Consider the following 23,005-nt stretch of genomic DNA (forward strand, 5'->3'; position numbering starts at 1 on the left):
ATCAGTGAACCTTTAAGAAAGTTAACTAGAAGTAAAGTTAAGTTTATATGGGGAGATGAACAGCAAAATTCCTTTGAAAGTTTAAAGAACTTAATAATTGAAGCTCCTGCACTTAAACCATTCAATGAGACTTTGTTAGCTTACATCACTGTTGATGCCAGTAATTCTGGTATTGGTGCGATACTCAGTCAAATGGTTGAGGGTGCTGAAAATATTATAGCATTTGCTTCACGCAGAATTTCTTCATCTGAGGATAATTATAGTACCTTCGAGAAGGAAGCACTGGCTTGCATATGGGGTGTTAAACACTTTTCTACATATGTGTGGGGAAGAGAATTTTGTACTGGTCTTGGATCATAAACCTTTGATTTTTATTTGGAACGATAAAGGCTTAAGAAATGACAGTCCCAGGTTAGTTTGTTTATTTTCTAAATTATATGATGTCAACTTCACAATGAGACATATTCCAGGTGGAAAGAATTTTAAGGCTGATTTTTTATCAAGGTGTCCAACTAATGACTGATTTTGACACAATCATAGATGATAAAGAAATGGTTATTAGTCTGATTGATGGTTTAACATTAACTAAAGAGACCATTTCACTTTCAGACTGGTTACAAGCTTTGTCTTCTGATTTTTGCCAATTTATCCTAAAGAAATTCATTTCGAGAGGGCAAGGTTGACAAAGATTTTAGTTCCTTTCTTTAAAGTTAAAAAGGAGCTGAGTGTTGAAACTGATTTTATTTTGAGAGGTTCTTTCCTTATTCCTCCAGCTTCAATCAGAAACATACTTATTTCTGTAGCTCATAAAGGTCATGGTGGTATTACCAGCACAAAAAAAAGTTACGATTATATTATTGGTGGCCAGGAATGGACATTTGTGTAGAAACCTTATGGAACAATTGAGTGTCTACATGCTGAAAATCCCTTCACACTGCTAATTCTCCGTTATGCCCTGTTGATTTTCCTCATCATCCCTGGGAAAAACTGGGTATTGATTTTCTTGGTCCCATTGGTGGCCTGAATCAGGGATTCAGATATATTTTAACCATTGTTTTTTTTTTTTTTTTTTTTTTTTAAAAACCTTTATTAGCACTTCACATGAATACAAGCATGGGCCTACAACCATCCCGGCCGGCCACTAATCAATTCGTAAGGTAAGCAGAGCAATATAAAAAGAAACGGCGGTCCGTAAGCCGGGGTCAGGTAAGTATCCAGGATACGACTCGTATTTAAGCGTACAGCGTAATAGGCAGGATTTAAGAAGGTTAATTTTACAATGAAGAAGAATAAAACAGAAAAATATCAGAAGAAGTGCCAGACGGTCACACATGATCCTACAATAGCAACATGAAACAGAAATCCGCAATAAGTGCAAATACACTTAAGGACACGGGGGCAAGGCATACGAGTCAGGATAAATGTAAACAACACATACACGTCGTGTCGAATCAGCACCCCAGCCCCTAAAAACAAAACAGATTGTAGGAAACATGAAGACGACGACACCTAGAAAAAGAAAAGCAAAGGGCCATAGAGACAAAGGGAGGACAAATAAACAACCCTCTTCCCTCTACCCCCCACCCTGCACCCCTGCAGAAGGCTACGGCCTACCCCCCCCCCAGCAGCGTGCCTATCGCCCTAAAAAGAGACCCGAAATATAGAAGAAAGAGGAAGAAAAAGGAAAGGAAAAAATATGAAGAAGGGCCATCGATCAGACCACCCGGCCCCCCCTCACCTATCGCGCACAATGTACATCAGAAGCAAAGTCAGAAGAGCCACAGTAAGCAAGAATCATAAAGTCAATCGGTAACATCCCCGTGGAGTGTCCCTCCAAAACACCGTCAGCCAACAATGTGTTCCATCATATCCGAAACGATATCATCCCTGGCCTTCTCTATCAATAGTACCCACATACGGCCATTTATCAATCGGCATACAGTACAGTGTGGCAGGTCCATCCGAACCGGGCAGTTCGAGAAGCGCCAATACTCCATGGGACCGTAGCCCCCAAATCCCAGTCAAGTACGCATGGCGGAACTCCGTATGTGGCAGTACCGATACCGGAAACATCCCACAGGCAGAACACAATCTCACCAGCCATGAGGAGAAAGACACACAATCCGACAATTGTTGATGCGTCGCCGGGGCAACCCGAGCTATGGATCGATGTTGTTTCTTCCGCCGCCGTACAGATAAGGGCTCCGCCGAGTCACTCCCAAACACAACAGAGCAATCCAAAGCGATGTCACGGACCGGGTCCATCGGCGTCCCCACAAACGTAGGCCCAGCTGGAACGTTCATCACTGACGCAAAGGCGGGTACATCGGCACTTCCTTGAGGTTCATCCCCACCCATGTGGAGCGGTGGGACAACAATGGCGGCCATTCTCCTTCCCAGATCCCGGGTGTCCCGGATCAGGGTCTCATGCAGAGTTGTTAACGCAGCCAAAACATCTCTGGACGTGGGCTCTCTCTCGTGTCGCCAGACCCCAGGACTCTCTCGCATAGCGGCTTCTCTGCCCGGGTGAGGTGTGCGTACGAGGGTGCTCTCCGCCATCTTAGCTGCTCCGGCCTCGTCCTTCTCCACCACACCTTGGGACCGGGTCTCACATCAGGGAGGAACAGGATTCACAACGGGAATCTCACAAGCCAAGGCAGGTTTCTCAGCGGAGAGTCACCAAAAGGCTAAAAACTCCGCCGCACCCTGGGGGCAGCACGCCGACTCCGGGCAAAGTCGGTAATGGGCCCGGACACAACACCGGAATGGGGGGCTAAGAATCATGTACCTCCCTCGACCCAGCTGCATCACACTCCCCACATGGTTCTCCGCCAGTTGGGCTGGGTCGGCACTGTCGCCATCGGCAATCAGGTCTTCAGTTCCCTCCGGCCGAGTCCTCACCATCACCAGAGGCCGCTGTTGTTGCAGTCGCGGCCGGCCACTCTCCGCACTCGAGACCCCGGTCCCAGCTCCGTGAAGGCCTCAAAACAGTCGGGGACACTCCAACGGGTCTGCAGCAAGTAGAAGCCTCAGGAGCAAGCGGTAAGTGAAAGGGACTCTTCGCCTACATGTAGATGCCGTTGCAGCTCAGGATAAGTGCCAGGATATATGTGCGGGGTGAGGAGGCTCACAGAGCCGAGCGGTTACGCAGCCATCTCGATCGCCATCTTGGCACCTCCCCTATTTTAACCATTGTTGATTATCATTCTAAGTGGGTTTTATTTGAATTTATGAGAGATCCTAACACCGAGAATGTAATTACATTTTTAAAACAACTTTTTAGATCAGAAAGGATACCTTCCTTCCTTGTATCAGATAATGGAGTACAATTTGTTTCACATAATATGAAGAGGCTTTTACAAGATTTTGGTATCAAACATCTTACTACTGCTTTATACAGTCCTCAAGGGAATGATCTTGTGGAAAGAGTAAACCGAATTCTTAAAGATTCCATTCAATTGGCATCATCTTCTGGGCTTCAAGTGCAAGAAGTAGTGAGTGATGAGTTTGGTTCTACAACAACACACCCTACTCCACTACAGGTATCACACCATTTGCCATGCTGAGAGGGAGACACTCTTTCAATGAATTGTTTCCTGAATGGGTTATTTCCAACACCAAATCAGGTAGTTGTATTAACTGTTTTGACCAAGTTAAAAGAAATGTTGAACATTCTCAAGTTAAATCCAAACTCGGATATGACGAAAATAAACATGTGAAGGATCACATTTTTAATGTTGGTGACAAAGTTCGAATTAGAAGACCATTTATAGTAAGAGGTTCAAAATTTTATCCTGAAACGACAATTGTTAAAGTCAGTAAACATGCTATTATGATTTCAGGTGGGAAATGGTGGAGCAAGAAATGTTGCAAAAGCAAGGAATGTAGATTCTGCAAAGTCAAAAGATAGTGAGTGTTCTCAAAATTCTGATTTTCCTATTGGAACAGGTAATTCTTCTGCTGATAATCACATTCTTGATAGTTCTGTTTTGACAAGTGATTTGTCGTTGTAAACTGAGGTTTCACAAGATGTTTCTTCAAATTTGGATGGAGACATTATTGAAACGCCTAAAGTGAGTGTTGATACTTCTTCTTCTTCTTCCAATGTTTTGAAGTCTTCTAAAGATTCCAGTTCTAGACTAAAGTTTAAACCTAAAAATCTTGAGGATTATGTTACTTAGTTTCATTTATTCATTAATTCTGTTTTGTTATTTTAGGTGGAAAGGTGTGTTATATTCCTTGTTCATAAGTTTTGTTATTCTACCTTACATATCATTTAAGAATGTATCTTTTGATGTTCTCTGTTGCCTAGCAGTGTAGAATGTTCCTCTTCTGAAAGCTCCAACTCTGCAGTTAGAGACTGGATGTTGACTGAGAGAGACACTGCTAGGATCAGGAGTGCTGTACTTCAATCCTGAATACATTTTCATTTTTATAAATTCTGGATTTTCATCAATGTATTTCAAGACTGCAACAACCTGTCAGGTTGACAGTAACCCTGGGCGTAGTACTTCGCTACGCCCACAGAGTGGGCGTAGTGTTGCCTACTTTGCCATTTGCGAAGTAGGCGTAGCAGGCAACACTACACCCACTCTGTGGGCGTAGCGAAGTTGCCCGCCACCCGCCTCCCTCCCGCCCTCCCTAAATACTTAAATAATGTTTTTAAAAAGAATAAACACCACTTACCTTGTCGGCTGCATCTCCGGGGCTCCCTCTGGTAACCGTGCCGCCACGTTGGATACTAATGCGCATGTGCGGCCGTCCGCGCATGCGCATTTCTCGTGAGAAATGCGCATGCGATTAGTATACAACATGGCGGCGCGGTTACCAGAGGGAGCCCCGGAGACGCAGCGACAAGGTAAGTGGTGTTTATTCTTTTAAAAAACATTATTTAAGTATTTAGGGAGGGCGGCGGGTAGTATTTAGCGAGGGCGGGAGGGAGGCGGGTGGCGCGTAGTGGGGCTATGCGAAGTGCGTAGGTGGACGTAGTTTCTGGTCCACTTCGCGTAGCTTCGCGTAGCCCCACTACGCCTACTACGCCCAGGGTTAGTTGACAGGGTCAAATTGTTTTTTATTTTTTTTATTTTATGCGTTTTTAATATAACGCGGACTTTACCTGAAGGTGTCAGAGCGCTTCACTATAGGAACAGTAGCGTTACATGAGGAGAAAATTACAAGTGGGCATGTTACAAAAGAAAACGTTACATTACATGAGGCAAAGGTGACAATTGTGCATGTATCAAAAGCAAACAAAATACAAGAGGTAGCAAACAATACGTAACAAGAGGAAAAATTGACGTGTGCAAATTACATAAGTGTACAAGATACAAGTAGAGGTATAAAACTGCAATAAATGGCAGACAATCAAAACACAGGAACACACTGGGAAGGCACTTCTATAGGCATGGAGTACAGAATTTCCTATAGTGGAAGAACTTCCTTCAGGGAATAGAGAGGGCGTGAATTAGATTTGGAAGTGTCTTTGAAGGAGGAGAACTTTGAGGTCAGTTTTGAAGGACAGGGAAGAGGTGGTGCTCCGGAGCTGAGGGGAAAGTGAGTTCCAGATTCTCACCGCGTTGCCTGAAAAGAATTGGGCCATCGATCTTTCCTTTTTGAAAGTGGGCGGTTCAAGCAATACATTTTCTGCATTACTTGATGGTCTAGAGCCTCCAGAGAGTTTCAGTTTATTCACCAGGTAGCGAGGAGAGGAGGAGTGCATGGCTTTGTGGGTGATACAGGCAGTCTTGTAGATCGAGCTTGCCTCAATGGGAAGCCAACAGAGGGTGGATAAAATGAGTGCGATGTGGTTGCTTCTTTTGGCCCCATATATGTACTGAGCTGCTGAATGGAGAGCAGATTTAAGGGGGGACGGGTGGGATTTGGGGAGGCCAGTAAGAAGAGAATTGCAGTAGTCCAATTTAGAGAGAACCAGCGATTGGACCAGGGTTTTAAGGTCTTGCTCTGGGAAGAGGCAACAAATCCCCCAAAGAAGGCGCAGTTGATGTGGGAGAGTAGATTACGTTTTTTGTCGAGTATGACACCAAGGGATTTTGCGCTGTTGACAAAGATGGGTTTATTGTTAAGTAGATTCATCAATGAGAAGAGTTATAAAAAGAAAGACCATGTAAAGAGAGCAGTGAGACACGGAAAATAGGGCGAGATAGTGGTGAAGAGTAGAAACTGAAATGAGGTGTAGAGAGAAAAGAAGTAAAGTAGAGAAAAATAGGGAAGGTAGAGAAAGAGAGAAGGTTAATACAAAAGTAGGGATGGTGAGGTGGACAGAGAGCTGTGACAGAGAAGTAGGGACATAGGTCAGGTAGGGCTGTGCAGAGAAAGAGTGAGAGAAAGTAATACTAAATTGAGAAAAGGGGTTAGAGGTTTAAAAAAGAAGTAGTGATTATTGTGCAAGGCAGTTATAGATGTGAAGTACAGGGGACACTGTTAGGGGTGGTGGAATGGCAAGAGATTGAATTGTTATAACTTGAGAGGTTAGGTAGTGAGTGTTAGACCTGGCACGATTGGCGTGGGTCTACCTTCCATTTTTCGCTGTTGTCTCCTCTATTTTTGCTGGTATTAGATGCTCTGGGCGCTGTGCCACTGCCATTCAGTGCCACAGCGCAAATGCACCCTGTGTAAATATGACTGTGGATTGGCATATCCCTGATTGGCTTATTTGGTTTACCTGTTAGTCTCTAGTAGTGTGGGCTGTGTGTGCCCAGGGCTGGTAACCCACATGCAGACCTGCCACTGCAGTGTCTGTGTGCAGTCCAGAACTGCCACCTTGGCTGTGAAGTGCCCACACTTCCCAGCCCCTGAACCTTCCCTTAGCATCATGTCAGTCACCCCTATGATAGGTGCATTGTGTGTGTAAGGTAGGACATTGCTTGATATGTGTAGCATGTCCTGGTATTGAATCACTGTCCATTTTGTTTTTACTGCTGCAAGGCTACCTATTCTCCATAGGATAGAATGGGCAGACTGGCTATTACATCTTATAGCCCTATCTGACTCAAGGAACATGGTAGAAATTCGAGTTTAGTATGCCTGAACTCAGAATGATAAAATACATCTTTTAGTGAAGTTGGTTTTAACATTCTGTGTTTGAAAATACCACTTTTAGAAAGCAGGTATTTTCTTGCCTAAGCCTTCCAGTGTGCTCTGCTGTTATGTGTATTGGCTGTCTGGGTTTAGAGGGGCAAAGCAGGCTGAGTCAGACCTGGGTTGAATAGAGAGATCTGCATTGAGTACTGGGGCAGGGTAGCTCCTTGACCTGAATAGGGCTGTGCCTGAAAAGGTGAATGCTGGCTCCACCCCCTACTGTGCGTCTGATGACAGACCCCCTCTTTCTGAAAGGAAGGATGCAGCCTGGTAAACAAAGTGCTCCAGGTCTGAGCAGAACTGGTTCTGGCTGGGTTCAGTGACTAGAGAATTTTGAGAACAAAGACTTTTGGGGTATAAATATCTGTGCCCAACCCCCTGATTTTTGTATTGCTCCTTGATGTCAATAGAAACCTCTGTCCATGTTACTGAAGGAATCTGCAGGAGAGGACTGTCCTTGTGCTTGTGTTTTGTTTCTTGGATTGGCCTGCAGTAGTTCCCCTGGGACTTGGAAGAAGAGGGAAAAGGACTTTTGAGAGACATTTATTTTGCTAAGCAATCACCCAATGGCTAGAAGAGAGCTAGCCTCCTGCTGGAGTCACAGGCCCATCTGACTCCCCCAGCAGCCTCCTGATTCCTCCCAGCGAGGATTCCTATCTGCAGGTGAGGCCCCTGTGAGCTCCAGGGCCTCTAGTTCTACTACAGAGAAGAGAGTGCTGAAATCGTCGCTAACGCCCGTTTGCGAGCCGCCACAGCTGAAGAGCGTAAGAAAAATCATCTCGCTGCTGCCGCCGAGTGCTCGCAAACCACAGATCATCGCATCACACGCTTGCGGGCCACAAAGTGCTTGCTAACCCCCGAGATCATCGCATCGCACGTTTGCGGGCTTTTCGAAGGCTCGCTAACTCCGTATCATCGCATCAAAATCATTGCATCACGACATCGCAGAGCTGGCGCCGGGCGTCTTCCATTTTCTTCGCATCGCACCCGGATCGTCACTCCCTCGCGGGGTGCCATTTTCTTTCATCGCAACAAGATCGCACACGCAACAGGATCAGCGCATCATCCTCTCTTGCGGTAAGGATTCAACTCATCGCTGGCCTAGCGTGAAAAGTCTGTTGCTTTGTCCTGCACGCACCCGTAGACCGGCGCATTATCCTCCCTGGCGGCAAAGGATTCAACGCATCCCCGGCCTAGCGTTGGGAAAATCATCGCTACAGCTCGTTTGCGACATTTTGCTTGTTTTGCTACGAAATCCAGGTACTTTGTAAGTAAAAGGGTCGCAGAGACCTCTGATTTGAACTGAACCCCATTTGAACTATTTGAACTCTTTTTCCAGCTTTTCAAGAGTACCCCCCTTTTTCAGTATTGTGGCTTTTTATCGTTATTGGTCTTGTGTTAAGTCTATATATAAAGATACTTATTTTTTATAACTACTTGTGTGGTGTCCCTTTGTAGTGTCCTTCACTGTGTTGCTGGGTATGATCATAAATGCTTTACACACTGCCTCTGATATAAGCCTAGATGCTCGTGCTACGTTACCACAGGGTTGAGCAGGGGTTATCAAAGGGTGTAGCCCCCTTACTCTGACTTAGGAAGAAGGGTCCCTACTTGGACTGTGGTCAACCACTGACAACTTGAGACCCCCATTTCTAACAGTGAGACAGAGAGACGAGGCAGTGAGAGAGATGTGAGCTAGCCAGAGATATGGGATTGAGACAGATGTGAGGTAGACAGTGAGGAGGTAGAGAGAGGCTGAAGAGAGAGCTGACAGAGGTATACGTAGGTGACGCATATAGAGCCAGGCAGAGGTAGAGAGCTTAGGTAAACAGAAAGATGAGGACTGCGAGAGAGTAAAAGCAGGAGTACAGAGAGGTTCAGAGAGGCGAGTGGTAGGCAGACTTGGGGTAGCGAGAGAGGGAGGGCAAATATTTAGAGATGTGGGGGTAGGCATAGAGGAAGAGGGGGTGAGGTCGTGAAAGGTAGAGAGAGGTGGGTTAGAGAGGTGTATTGAGAGGGAGGCATGGGAGATATAGGTGAGGTAGAGAGAATTGAGATAGAGGGGACAGGTACATAGAGATGTAGATTGAGAAAGACAAAGAGAAAGGGGTGAGATAAAAGATGTGATATGCAATAAGGAGAGAGGAAGACAGAAGGGTATTTTTAATTTAATTGCTAACAACTGTCTGAGAGGCAGGAGTTAAGGTTGGGAGGGCCGACATGCTCAGCTGTCAAATTAAAATTCTGTATTAATGCGCTCCTTCTCATTTTATGGAGAGGGGAGCTTGGAAGATGGGGGCCTAGGCATTTGCCCATGACTTGAAATAGCTCTGGTGGTGTGGTAATTGGAAAATAGAGCGCAAATACGGTTTGTGTCTACTTCACAGCGCTCGGCTTCGCACAAATGACCTTCAGTCCTGGCGTTTTTGCACAATTTCCTCCAGGTACAAGCTGAAGGAAATAGTGCTGGAGAAATGATGCGGCATAACGATACATACAATTCAGGGCAAAAAAACTATTTCCGAAAGTTTTTTCCATCGCATTACCTGGTACTCTGCTCATAAGGGACCAGCTGCTAGTTTGTGCAGCCCAAGGTGGAATAAAACAAACCAGCCAGCTGCTTTTGAACAGGAGGGGAGCATATTTTGTAGGATACTAGCCATGTTTTTCTGCCTCATAAAGTGAAATAGCTAGCAAAATAATACCAAAACCCTGCTCACTGGACCCCCAAACCCTCTTGGTAAACTGGAAGATGATATCTCCAAAGATCTAACAAAGCTTCTTATTTTAGATGAGGTGCAGGATTTCTTGGTATTATCTGAGCATCTTATGGCTGATAGGTGGGCTTTTGGAAGGGTCGGATTGGATATTTGGTGGGGCTAGCAACAGGCTCCTCTTCTGGAATCTTCTTCTGTGTCTGGGAATAACTTAGGATACTATGTAAGTTGGTTCTGCCCTGTGCAATGACATCAATATTACATGTGTTGTGCTTACTGTTTCGAACTCCCGGGTCACCTTATTGTTATGAAGTCCTTTGATAAACTTCTAATTTTAGAGATTTACGTCTACCCTTGTACTTATTTTCAGAGGTCCACTTCCTTTAGTCAAAACCCTCGAATGAAACACTGAAAGCTCATCCTCTAGATCTGGCCTCACTGGCAAATGTAAGCATCATCTTCCTCACCTTCCTGATAAATGCACCAACACAGGCACCTGGAAGGACACACACCACCTCCCCGATAAATGCACCATCACAGGCACCTGGAAGAACCGACTCAACCTCTCTGATAAATGCAACAACACAGGCACCTGGCAGGACTAACGCAACCTCTCTGATAAATGCACCATCACAGGCACCTGGAAGGACACACACCACCTCCCAGATAAATGCACCATCACAGGCACCTGGAAGAACCGACTCAACCTCTCTGATAAATGCAACAACACAGGCACCGGGAAGAACCAATGCAACCTCTCTGATAAATGCACCATCACAGGCACCTGGAAGGACACACACCACCTCCCTGATAAATGCACCAGCACAGGCACCTGGAAGAACCGACTCAACCTCTCTGATAAATGCACCATTACAGGCACCTGGAAGGACACACACCACCTCCCCGATAAATGCACCATCACAGGCACCTGGAAGAACCGACTCAACCTCTCTGATAAATGCAACAACACAGGCACCTGGCAGGACTAACGCAACCTCTCTGATAAATGCACCATCACAGGCACCTGGAAGGACACACACCACCTCCCAGATAAATGCACCATCACAGGCACCTGGAAGAACCGACTCAACCTCTCTGATAAATGCAACAACACAGGCACCGGGAAGAACCAATGCAACCTCTCTGATAAATGCACCATCACAGGCACCTGGAAGGACACACACCACCTCCCTGATAAATGCACCAGCACAGGCACCTGGAAGAACCGACTCAACCTCTCTGATAAATGCACCATTACAGGCACCTGGAAGGACACACACCACCTCCCTGATAAATGCACCATTACAGGCACCTGGAAGAACCGACTCAACCTCTCTTATAAATGCAACAACACAGGCACCTGGAAGGACCAAGGCAACCTCTCTGATAAATGCACCATCACAGACACCTGGAAGGACACACACCACCTCCCTGATAAATGCACCATCACAGGCACCTGGAAGAACCGACTCAACCACTCTGATAAATGCACCAACACAGGCACCTGGAAGGACACACACCACCTCCCTGATAAATGCACCATCACAGGCACCTGGAAGAACCGACTCAACCTCTCTGATAAATGCAACAACACAGGCACCTGGAAGGACCGACTCAACCTCTCTGATAAATGCACCATCACAGGCACCTGGAAGGACACACACCACCTCCCTGATAAATGCACCATCACAGGCACCTGTAAGAACCGACTCAACCTCTCTTATAAATGCAACAACACAGGCACCTGGAAGGACCAAGGCAACCTCTCTGATAAATGCACCATCACAGACACCTGGAAGGACACACACCACCTCCCTGATAAATGCACCATCACAGGCACCTGGAAGAACCGACTCAACCACTCTGATAAATGCACCAACACAGGCACCTGGAAGGACACACACCACCTCCCTGATAAATGCACCATCACAGGCACCTGGAAGAACCGACTCAACCACTCTGATAAATGCACCACCACAGGCACCTGGAAGGACGCACTCTAACTTCCTGATAAATGCACCATCACAGGCACCTGGAAGGACACACACCGCCTCCCTTATAAGCACACCACTTCAGTTACCTGAAAGCAACAATAGTGCTCATCTGGTAAACAAACCATATCAGGCACATGCTTTCAGGTACCATAAAACGCCCAAGACGCTATAGACACTAGTACATCCTGCCTAATACACACTGTCACCAGAACATGCGGGGGACCAATACCATCTGCCTGGAATACCCACCATCATAGGCATATGGAGGTAGCAAGACCTTCCTGCCATATAGACCATCACAGGTACCTATTTAAAGGACTTTGACTGCCTGACATACACCCCGTCACAAACTTGCAGGCCCTAGAATAGTCTACCTGACACACACAATCCATATGTGACAACAGACCAGATTCAGGTGGGAGACTCTATTGAAGTAAAAAACGGCTTATTTTAGATGTATCCCGCCTGAAATTGCCTCTGCTTCAATAGAAGTCAATGGGGAAAATACATTACTCCGATTCTTTTTTTCCAAAATTTCCCACTTTCCTTGTATAAAATGTTGGCATGTATGCACAATAAAATGAACAGTTGTAAATGAGAAACATCATCACAGGCACCTGGAAGCACCAGTGTTGCATTCAAGATATTTCCAATAAGTAACTGGACAGAAGGTCACTGGTTTGAGGGGCTTACCCTGAAATGTGACCTATCTTGTGGTAAGTTGCAGGAATCCAGTATGCTTAGCAGCCAGACTGACCGCCCTGGTGCCACAATCACATGACAGGAAGCAGGGCATCACCCGAACTTCCTAAACAGCCGCTCCCGGTAGCAAAGACTATCGTCTCAGGCTGGTGAGAGCATTGGACTGGAGGCGCTCGTTCCTTGAAGTGGGTTGACCCGGGGGGGAGGGAGGGAGAAGCCTCTATATAACCAGGGGAGAGCCTGATATACCAATATAAGATAACTGGATGCCATAGAGCGACTGGCACTATGTTCATTTGGATGAAAATAGGGAATTGCGAAATGGGGGGGGGGGGATATATTGGGAAATAAAAATAGCCGGGTCCTACTAACTAGTTTACATCCAAGATTGTAAATATGCTCTCTCAATAAAAAAAACTGAGAAAAACGGGGGGTAGAGGGAGGCCCAAAAAATAGGGGCCCCACCGCAATGAATATGTGCAGATGGAGGATCTATTAAGCTCGCAATTGGAAATTCTGGGCTCTTTATTATACGCTAACCGAGCCAAACTTAGAATGAACAGACCCAGGATGCATTTACTAAACATGAGATGGATAAAAACAAAAACTCTATTCTACCTTGACTGTTATGACAAAATATGTGATGTCCAATAACTTTGATTAGAGTGTAACTATAGGACAACGCTCCACACCCACTCTGGGTTGAGAACAAGAATTATGAGAATCGGTTAAGGAACACATATGTTTAATTCGATCAGGTTTTTTGTATTTAGGAGAGGTGAATTACTACGACTAAACTGTGGTGAGTAGCATGTGGTTGTATGATAATACGTGCCATTACACTGCTTAATGTGAAACAATAGAAGGCAGCTTGACTGATATGTCTCTATGCAAAGAAATGTTTCTACATTTTAAATATATAAGAGAATAACAATGGTCTCGTTATTTTAGGAATTTCCTGAGGTGTTACTATATTGGGCAAGTATAACAATTTGTAACCTCCACATAAAGACTATGATCTACAAAGGTGCAGCTCCAGACATCATCTGTTTGATGGGAAACATCCCTGCTGCAACAAGAAGGCGCTCATGGTAACAGTTTCCCAAGTTTTGAGCCTCATGCCCTATAACATTTGCAGACCCTCATCAGCCTTTATTCCCCATAGCCCCCACTGCTTCCCAGAATTGCTTAGCCTTTGTGTTGCAGCATTTATAAAGCGCTTGCTACCTCATGTGGGACACTGAAGGGCTAGCCTACATGGGCAGCAAGCTACACCATTTTGGATGTGTGGTTGGAAGGTTGTCATCTTTGTTTTTTGATCCTGCATGGGAAGTGTTTCTATGTCATGCTTGATGATCACTGAGGTGTGTTTACTGTGTTATGGGAAGCAATGCTTAGCAGAGTGGTAAATGAAGATGGACGAAGGAGCAACTTTCTGTTTGTTTTTCAGTAGGCTGGCAGTTTTGACCAGCACTGCAGGTCTCTTTATATTATTTCTTATGCCCATAGTCTAATTACAGGGTTACTGTCTAACCTGCTATTTTTTTTAGAGTTTTTGGTCCTGAGCAGGCATAGTTGCAAAGAGAAATGGTGAGATCTGCTGGGATGGGCTTTGTTACTATCATCTCATCTCTGAATGTAATTGTGAGAAGTGAATAAGCTTTCAGAGTGTAAAGCTAGCTAGTTGGAACCTGTAGTAGCAGACTAAATTGTCCTCTGGGTAGTCAGCAATGGGTGACAGATCTCTTCAGTTACTCCATGCCTGTTCAGTTGGTGATGGTTATTTTATTGGCTTGCGCATTACTGCATGATGGACAAGATTCATAGCATATATTTCTTACGTGAGTGTAAGAAGATTAAGCTTAGTGTTATGGTATTAGTATTAGAGTGCACCAGAAGGGGTATATGTAAATTAGCATTACTGTATAACATCCAGACTAATCCTAGGTTAGCTCTTTTTTTGCTAACCGAGATACAGAAACTAGTGTGCTGGTTGCGTTGTTCCATATCTGTGGGTTGTAAACTGTAGACTGAACTTCAAAGTGTGATTATATTTCTGGGTTCAGCTCAAGGGTTGTTGGATTGTATGAATGGCATACCCCTATATTTTTGCCCTATCTGTTTTTGCTGGCTGTAGAACTCTTTCCACTTTACTCCTGCTTACCGGTAGTAAAGTATATGTGCTCCTTTTTTAACATTGTCAAATTGGGATATTGCTAATTGGTTAGGTCACTAGTATATGGTACAAAACGTACCCAGAGTCTGTAATTTAAATGCCACTAGTTGACTGCATCACTAGTGGACTGCATCACCTACTGCGCCATCCACTACAGTGGCAGTGCAAACATGACTTAATAGCCTCCTTATCGCTTCTCAAGTTCTGCAAGAAGCTGCAGACTAGGCTTTTCGAATAACCCCTTCAAGGAGGCACTTGCCTACCTCACCTGCAAAGCACCTGGATACCCCCACGGGTGATTAACGAGCTGCTCACACATGCCTACAAAGCCCTCCCCAACACCAGATCCCAATATCTCAACAACAGAATCTCCTGCCACACCCCCAAGAGAAACCTCTGCTCAGCCAACCTCGCCCTAGCCACAGTCCCTCGTTTCTACAGGACCAGAGCTGGTAGAAGATCCTTCTCTTACCTCCCAGCCAAGACCTGGAATAAACTCCCCCTTCACCTCCGACTGAGCCCGACACTGCACCAATTCAGAAGGGACCCAAGATCTGGCTCTTCAAATGACCCTAACGGAGCTGCTCACTCACCCCCCTTATGTCCCCCCCCAGTGCCTTCAGACACTTGCGGTGAGTAGTGCGCTCTACAAAACCCCTGATTGATTGATGGTACGAATACACATGACAGCATAACAGGCCTACCATTGTAGCCTGACTGTAGGAGTGTAAAAACAGCAATTTGAGGCCTTGTTAGATGTGTAGAAATTCAATGCTAACATGTCCTTACACTGACAATTACCCACATCATTTTTCACTGTGGCAGGCCTAACTGTCCTATGTAGAAAACCACAGTACAGATTAAAATGCTGATACTCTATCTCTGAAATGGGACCAGCTAGAACAAATATTAACTATTTTAAATAGTTTTTTTAAAAATCCAATTCAATGGTGAAACCAGATTTTTAATAAAAAGTTGGGGAAAGTAATTTTTAGAAAGTTACCCTTTTCCTTCCGAAAGTTCATGGAGGCTAAATTGTATTGGTTCTCTTGCTTTCCCCAGCCAGTCATTAGCCTTGACCAGGTGTGAATATGTGTTAAATGACTCTCAGGAGGAAACAATAGGCTGACATGAATGGGCAGGGATTACTCCTCTGAATTCCAGCGAATATGGAGGGTGGGGACTGGTGGTTTCCTTGTTGACACTACAGTGTCCAATCCTACCTGTCGGGTCTGCTGGGTTCCCATATAACACTTAGGGCACGATTGAAAAGGGAGAAGAGGAATTCAAGTCAATTTTTGTGGCTCCACTGCAGGGGCGGCTCCTCCGCTATGGCGGAGGAGCGTTGCCCAACTGTTGAAATGCCAAAGCCAGAAGAAAAATAAAATGAAAACAAAACTATTTTATTGTCATTTTATTTTTCACTTGCAGTCCACAAGTTTGGGGCAGAGCGGGGCCATGTCTCAGCATCAGCAGTAGGGGGAGGAGGTGCTGAAAGTGCGCATGTTGGTTTGGCCAAGCCGTCTTAGAATGGCAAAACCGATGTGCGCAGTCTGATATCTCCATGCTGTTCCCTACAGATATCAGCAGTGCTCAGGGACAGAGGCTCCCAGTCCCTGCTGGAGTGTGAAACTGGCCCATTCTGCCCAATCCCAGCACTTCTCTTATGCTGGGATTAATTGCAAGAGAGAAGCACAGGGATTGCGTGGGGAGTCTTGAAGCTTGTGCCCCTGCAGTTTGTAGTGCCAAGCAGAGGAGTAGCGAGACGTGGCAAGGGAGCAGAAGATCTCAGCGGCCGGCAGTATATTTTTTTTATGATTTTTTCCATGTACTGCCCCCCACAACAACAAATCGAAGTGGCAGCAAATGCGTCTACCCAGAGCTGTGGGCAATCTCACAACTGCAAAATTATAAATGTTGTGATCCATTACCCCCACCCGCCGGCAGACAGAGCTCTTTGGTACCCAGTTATAACAAATCACCCGAGGTCTAGCAATCCTGCATTACAACGCCATGAGCCTCGGGTACACCAGAAATGTCAGTGACTGGACACACTGTCCAGTTTCCCATGGTCAAACCAGCCTTCGCTTTCCAGTTTGGGTTTGCAATTCCAAAATCTCCTTTGGGTGTTGGGTTTGTTAGGTTTTGGTACGATCACTGAAGTACTGCCTCAGGTCACTGAGCTACCCTCCGGACATCTAGGGCAGCAAAGAAACTATAACAAATGAAAGCGATAGCACTTAGTCTCCTCTATTCCTCTGTACAGAGCATGGAAGACAAACGTTCCCATCAAACAAGAAACGGAGGATCTAAAGTTCACAGTATTCACCATCCTTTTTCCACTAACTAACATCGTCCAAGGGCTTGGATATTTAATTGGATTATTGAACCTTGTGCAAGTGCTATTGTGTGGCTTAGCCATAATTATGCCCCTGAAGGTGCTAGGACCTTCTGCTTTTCTATGCTGTGCTTTATTTTAACAACTATAATTTTGCTATATGTAAGAAAAGATTTTTCTCTGTTCGACTACTGTGTCTTACTGTATTTGAGTTCCAGATTGATAATTCCTTTAGGAGCAAGCCTTGACTGCTTACCCATGCAACCATTGAAGAGTTGGGGCTATAATGGGAGCACTTAGTTATCCAGTTCACACGCAATAGCATCTAAGGCCAAGGGTCACCAGAGGTAAATAAAAGTACCTATCACAAATACTCCTCAGTAACATCTGACTGTCCATTCATATAATTTGAATTTGAAGGGATTTATATAGCGCTCGTACACCTGGCGGTTTCTTGGCGCTTAACTGGCAACTGCTACTCGGCGGGTAGGAGAGGGGGAGAGGTGAGCATTCAAGATGGGAAGGCTTGGGTGAAGAGGAAGGTCTTAAGGTCTCTACGAAAGAGGGAGTACTGGGTACAGGATCTGAGAGACATTGGGAGAGAGTTCCAAAAGGCTGGACCCGCGGTAGCAAACTTGGAACCTCCCCACTTCTTGCGTTTGAAACGGGGAACCACAAGAAGGTGGTGGGAAGAGGATCGGAGGTCTCGTGAGGGGGTGTAAGTTTGAATGGCCGAGTTGATGAAGGAGGGGGCAGAACCTGTCCGGGCTTTAAAAATGGTGCAGCCAAGCTTAAATAGGACGCGCTGCCGGACAGGGAGCCAGTGCAGGGAGAAGAGGAGGGGAGTTACATGATGTGATTTAGAAAGGTTAAAAACCAGCCGAGCGGCCTGGTTTTGAACCAGTTGGAGGCGCCTCATAAGGTAGTCGGGCATGCCCTGGTAGAGGGCATTGCCATAGTCTAGAAGGGATGTTACCATGGCCAGGAGAATTAGTTTGAGCGCATCAGGGGCGAAGAATCGTGAGACTCTGCGAATCGTCCTAAGAGAGAGGAAGGCAGAGGAAACCACAGCAGAGACTTGGGAATGAAGGGAGAGCTGGTTATTGATTTTGAATCCAAGGGTTTTAACTGAAGAGACAGGAGTGGGTGGGGGACCTAATGAGGGGGGCCAGAAAGAGGAGGACCAGGGACTGGAGCAACCACCTGTCAACACCAACTCCGTTTTATCGGGGTTGAGTTTCAGGTGGTTGAAATTCATCCAGTCCTGGATGAAAGTCATGATGGACTGAACATTGGACATGGACTCGGGGGAAAAGGAAAGGGGAAAAATAACCTGGAGATCATCTGCGTACTTGTACACAGAGACCTCCAGTTGCTGTAACGCAAAAATGAGGGGGGCAATTTAAAGGTTAAATAAGAGGGGGGATAAAGAGGAACCCTGGGGGACACCGCACTGGATGGGTTGAAATTCCGCAGAGAACTCTCCCAGGCGAACCGCCTGAGTCCGGCCGCTCAAGAAAGAGGATAACCATAGTAGGGCTGTTCCTCCGATTCCCGCCGCCTCGACACGTGACAGTAAGATGGTATGGTCCACCGTGTCGAATGCGGCGGAAAGATCTAAGAGGATCAGGGCCTGATGTTGATTGGTATCCATTCCTTGTCGGAGGTTATCCAAAACCGATGTTATAACGGACTCAGTTGAGTGGGCTGGGCGGAAGCCGGCCTGTCTTGAGGCCAAAACGCCATGACTCTCCACGAACTCGCTGAGGGTTTTTACCACGTGTCGTTCCAATACCTTTGCCAGAAAAGGCAAAAGGGAGATGGGGCGGTAGTTGGCTGGGTCGGAAGGATCCGCTCCAGGTTTTTTTTGGATCGGAACGATCACTGCCGATTTGAGAGCAGGGGTAACGATGCCCTGAGCCAGCGAGCTGTTGAGGAGCACTAAAGGTGGTGAGGGGCAGTAGGTGTAGATCTGCTTTAGAATGTAGGCAGGGCAGGGGTCCAGTGGGGAGCCGGACTTGACCAACGGAAGTATGGAGAGAAATGAATCGGTCGAAAGGGGGGGAATAGAGTCCAGATGTGCAGTAGCTGGCAGACGACGGGGATCAGTGAAAGCCGGGGATGGAGGAGGAATTTTAATTTTGATTTTGCTGATTTTGTCTAGGAATAAGTGATTAAGGGAGTCGCATAGTGGTTGAGAAGGTGATGGTTTGAGTGAGGCTCTGTCGGAGAAGGCAAGGTCTTGGATGATAGAGAAAATTTCTCTTGGCCGGTTCTCTGCAAGTTGGATTTTGGAGGAGAAATAAGTTTTTTTTGTGACTAGTATGGCTTTCTTATATTGAGTGAGAAGTTCAATATACCGGGTTTTAGCAAAAGGGCAATAGTTCCGTCTCCATTGTCGTTCAGCTTGGCGAAGAGTGAGTTTTTGGATCTTTAGGTCGTCTGAGAACCATCGGTTTGCATCTTTAGGGCGTTTGGTTGCGATGCGTTTTAGAGGAGCGATAGTATCGCACCCGGCCCACAGCCAGTTGGTGATGGCTTCTACCTGACCAGATGAAGGCAGCGCGGTCAGATCGGGGGTGGAAAGAGAAAGGGAAGTCGATAGAGCTTCGACATCGACGCGGTTCCATGAGCGCGCCCAGACATTTCTCGCGGGAGCGGGCTTAGGTGGTGGAAAAGGGGATAGGGAAAAGGTGATCAGTGAATGATCTGACCATGGACACGGGGAAATAGAGAGAGAAATGACCGGGCAATCACGTTGCCAGATTTGGTCCAGGATGTGTCCCAGCCTGTGTGTGGGAATATTGACGACTGATGTAAAGTTGAGCGACTGAAGGGAGTCTGAGAACTCTTTGGACGTTGCGCATTCCGCAGGGTCGGAGGGCCAGAAATTAAAGTCTCCCAGGACTATGATGGAAGAGTGGTTAACCACCAGAGTCGCCATTAGATCTTGAAAACTGGGGAGGAACGTTTGGGGGGGGGACGGGGGTCGGTACACGAGGACACAAGTGAGGGGGGGAATAAAAGACAGAGAGCGCACCACTAAACAGTCTGAAGTTCCCATGGAGGGGGAGACCAGAGGGTGAAAAGTGAATTCCCTACGAGCGATCAGGGCGACCCCTCCACCAGGCCTGCCAGAGGAGCGGTCGGCTCGAATGGCATAATAGGTCGGGGGAGTATCGCTAGCAGGGAGGGAAGAGAGCTGTCCGAGAACCAGGTCTCGGTCAGAAATAATAAATCGGGTTTATGGGATTCAAGTAGGGTGAAGAGATCGAGCTGGTGTTTTACTGCCGATCTTGTATTTAAGTACATAGCAGTTATTGTTGTGGGGGGGAGGGCAGCTGGAAGCAGATTTAAGAAGCTGTTATTTAGGGACGTGGATAGGGTGTTGGTATGGACTGAATTATGTGAAGTTATTAATCCAAGATTGGAGATGCGAGCTAAGGTAGTAGCAGGTAGAGTCCACTTGCCTTGATAAGCAGTGAGTTATAGAGAAAAGGATTGCAATATCGGGGTCCAAAACTACAGGCGATGCAGCCTGTGCATCTTGCAGAACATTGGGTGAGACTCCTGACACAGTATATAATGTGTTACTCATGATGTGATAAATGTACAATACTCATAATTTACAAATGTTTATTGTTGTGGACACGAGTTTAGAAACCTAGGTATTCACTCCTAGGATGTCAGAGCAATAAAACATGAGTTTTGTTCTTCAGAGCTTTGGTGAGGAAGCAATGGAAAACTAAGCTCAGAAGCCTGTGCTGTGTCAAACACTGATCCACCATCTCCACTAAGGTTTCAGAGGCTCAGTGGAGGCGTGAGATGGCTGCACATAGTCCTCCATCTTTTCCACCTCACTACTTCCTCAGCATACCCAAGACAGGCAACCTCAACAGCTGCCTACCCGGTCAGTGCAGAGTCAAGCTGACTCCCAAAGTGCTGTTGCTGTGGGAGGAGAGTGCACAGCTTCAGGTGGGAGTGTAGACGTGCGCATCACAGCGTGGTGGGCGAGGAACAGGGGAGACAGAATTATTCTATTTTGTAACTCTTTTAAGAGTCAATTGCGCATGGCTGGCCCATGACGCCTCTTCTCTTGGGTAGCAGATCCATATGATCAGCTGAACATAGGACACACATTTGGACTTTCACACACAACATGAAATTGCACGGGGTAGTTGTTGTCAACGTGGAGCTTTCACCACTTGCTTAAAAGTGAAGTCACAGACAGCTGAAACTTCCCTGTGGTGGTGTATCTGATGTCACTTGGATCCCCTCTGTGGAGAACATCCACATTATTGGTAGCTAATCACTTGCCATTCCATATCATTGTTTTATGTATCATTTTTATGCAACCCGACTCAGCATTAGTATAACATTACAGAGCCTTTCACTGACCCCTGGTACTAAGCTACAACCATTTCTATTGCAAATGCCATGCCCATCATAATCAACCTATGATACTTAGTGTGATGTTCAGCATGCAGGAGGTCAGTGTTATTCTGTATGGAACATACTGTGTCTGTGTGGTATATAGTGCAATGTTTATCAAGTGTTACATAGAGCAATTCTCACTACTTAATGCACAATGTGCTGATCATCATGTGCACATAACCCTCGCCTCAATATGTGGTGGATAATGTGATACTCGTCATGCTGCATTTAGATCAATGTTTTTATGTCCAGTATGGGGAGTAAGGCGATGTCAAGTCTGGAGTGACGAACGTCCAAGCATGTGAACAGAGCGTCTCAGCCATTTTTCCTTTGCACCTGCCTTGGATCTGCTCGTAACGTTCTGCCTTATGTCTCCTGGCCTGCCCTTGTTTGGTTGTGTAATCTAGTTAAAGATCACCTCTAATCCAACGTACTTGCGCATACTTCCCTCTATGACCCGCTCTCAAGGACAATTCTGACAATATCTCTGGATCATTAACAAAGGCCTTTGCTTTCATTCGTTTCTCTGTATTTTTCTTTTTAGTAGTACATTTCTTTCTCTTCCAGGGAATTCTCATGAAAGTCATAAGCACTGAATAGTCCCGAATATGTGCAGGGATCACTGCGCACTTTAATTTTTCTTACATATATGTATAAGAAACTTCGTACATAGTACTTTAAATTTATGTCTGCAGCCTAAAGAAAGGCTAAAAATTGAATTGGGTTTTCATTCAAATAAGAAATCAATTGCATAGATGTATGTGTCTTTAATAAAAAATGACCATAGAAAATATTTCACAAACCTTTTTAAAACGAAAAGGAAAGAGTATGAGACCTTGTTAGCCAATAGGCTACCATTCAAAGCATAGTAGAGTAAAACTGGCATTCTGCGTTTAAGAGCCTCACAATACTCCTTGTATCCCATCACACTCCTGGACACCGGGTCTTGGGGCACTGACCTTTGCCTCTTTGGCCAAAAACATTAGAACATCTTTCCAAAAACTTTCTTTGGGACAGTCATTTGACATTTTTTAGCACCTAGCTAGGCCTTTTTCTGACAAAAAATAGGGTTCTTCCTGTGTGAAGAAGAACGCTCAGACAGATCCTCACTCTGTCTGTAATGTTTGCCTTCCGGAAACTCCTCGTGTTGAGACTTGTAGTCACTGTCAAAAGTTTCCAAGCGAACTCTAAAAGGCAGAGAGAAAATCAGGCTGCATGACCTCTAAGAAAGAAGGCAAGATACAGCAGCTGACTCTTCATGAGGCCTTGGGGAAGTTCAGCCTTCTTCCAAAGCACCGTACTCTCGCTCCAAAGATTCTTGCAGAGGTACATCCAGAGAGTCTTTACCATCATCATAAGATCAACGTTAAGATGTATGACATTGAGGACAGAACAGCTTCCAGTGTTTTCACCATTGACAGGTACACTGTCAAATGCCCGCAAAGATGCAGTTGAGACACCACACGAGGTCAATGCATCCTCAGTGTTCGCCGACAAAGCAAAGTTACTGTTCACACTCCACTGCCCATTGACGTCAAATCAGGTA

The sequence above is a fragment of the Lissotriton helveticus genome, chromosome 5_1 (genome assembly GCF_964261635.1).
Source record: "Lissotriton helveticus chromosome 5_1, aLisHel1.1, whole genome shotgun sequence".
In the NCBI taxonomy this organism is placed as follows: Eukaryota; Metazoa; Chordata; class Amphibia; order Caudata; family Salamandridae; genus Lissotriton; species Lissotriton helveticus.